A 1,934-nucleotide genomic window follows, 5' to 3' on the forward strand; every position below is an offset into this window, starting at 1 on the left:
TATCAAAAGCCTTCCTGAAGTCTAGGAAAACTATATCCACTGCCACCCCTGCATCCAATGATTTAGTGACCTGGTCGTAAAAGGCCACCAGGTTGATCTGACAGGACCTGCTGCTGATGAACCCGTGCTGGTTGCCCCTGAGCATGCAGTTCCCTGCTGGCCCCTCCTGGGGAATTCCTAACCTGTGACATGGTGGATTGAGCACTGTGCTGGGAAGTTAACAAGATATGTGTTTAAGCATCCTGTAGGTGAGGGGGACCTATAACCCAGGACTTTTCCTTTTTGGGCAAGTATCCTAACTGCTCTGCTATTAGGCCTGAAACATGGGAGGACCTTCCTTCCCCTCTGGACTTATGATCAGGTATGGGCTAGTGTGCAGTCTACTGTGCATACTTAGTCTACATGTGCAAGCTTGTATATCCACAGTACAGAGGCAGAGCAAAAAATGCCAAGGTGCATGGCTGAAAAACTGCTATTTAGGTGCACAAAGAGAAATAGAATTCTATCCTGAGAAAGGGCATTCAAATTTGGTGGTGACAGAGACAACTGCAAACTAAAAGGCTATTTCAACAAATTTAGACTTTTCCATGTATCGAAACTAAGTATTGGGGGGTCATTTTAATTCGAAGTCATTTTGGATTTGGGTAAATACAGTATGTGTCCTACTTCTCCAATGAAACCTCATTGTAACTGGGAAAGGATTCCATTCATTCAGAGTGAATGTTTTCATGTCATCTAAAACAAGGGTTCCCAAAATTTTTACGGGAACCACGGCCCAGCAGTCACAGCTGACCGCAGCCAGAATTTTTGGCCAGAAGACAGGTAAGAATACCCCCACCTGGTGGGGCGGGGAGCAAACCCTGTGCTGCTGTGGGCCCTGCGAAAGGAGCTGCAGCCTCTCCTCCCAACTCTGGGGACACCGCAGTTTGCCAGTCCACAGCCACTTCTGGTCCAGCAGCCAACCATGCTGTGGACCAGCAGCCAGCCCGCCACGGCCCAGCACCGAGCCGCAGCCCAAGGATTGAGAACGCCTGATCTAAAAGTTTACATTGTTTCTCCAATGCCATGGGAGATTTTGGATGTGCTAAAATAATTAGGATATCATTTTAAAGTACCAGTGTAGTCTTAACAGCTGGTGAAACTTCCTTCTTGTGGAATATCCTATCTTGAAATTTAAAAATGTGAAACATCATGAAATTTGAGTATCAATCCTTTTGAGAAAGATTATCATCTCTTAGCTTTAATTATACTGTTTTCAAAAGGAAATACTTATTGCCCATCAAATGCTTTTATAGTATCCATTACCAGATTAAAAAGTCATAAAATGTACTGCCAACTTTGAGTCAAATGTCAGAGTATTCTTTCATTCTGATATTTTTCAGTGTTAGTAGTTAATACATTATAAGTATATGTTTATGATGTTCAGCAATCCAGAGAACAAGGTATGGCAATTTTTCTAAACATAGTACACAATTTCTAGACAAGACTGACTTTTAGAACATTTGATAAGAAAATAGATATTGAAGCCAATTGTATACTCAAATAACTGTTCACACAATGACAATGCCAGTTTTTTTTTTAAGAACAAGCATTTCTAATAGGATGTACAGATCTTATGATGTTCCTAAAGACAGTCCAATAGCCATGTTGTATTCCTTGTAATGGAGGCACAAATCAGCCAACTGCAGGGGTTAATTCTTTATTAGGGGTACATATGAGTATTTTCTCCTTTGGAAAGTAGCTTAATGACTGTAACAGAACAAAGTATCCTATATTCAAATACTACAGTATATTGTACAGCTGTGAAAAGATGTCCAGGTGGCTGTGCGGTAGAATTCATCCCTGGAAACTTCTCCTATTTCAGCCCAAATCTGTTACAATTTTATTAAATGAAATGTTCATAGATTCATAGATTCATAGATTAAGGGTCGGAA

At 41.1% G+C, this 1,934-nt stretch overlaps 1 protein-coding gene across 2 annotated transcripts in view; it reads left to right on the forward strand.

The window, feature by feature from the left end:
* The window catches only part of SGCG (sarcoglycan gamma), a 261,016-nt gene that overhangs the window by 54,968 nt on the left and 204,114 nt on the right, over positions 1 to 1,934 (forward strand). The gene's annotated exons all lie outside the window — the stretch shown is intronic.

This window comes from Gavialis gangeticus, unplaced genomic scaffold, assembly GCF_001723915.1.
Source record: "Gavialis gangeticus isolate Ggan-Ray unplaced genomic scaffold, GavGan_comp1, whole genome shotgun sequence".
Lineage (NCBI taxonomy): Eukaryota > Metazoa > Chordata > Crocodylia > Gavialidae > Gavialis > Gavialis gangeticus.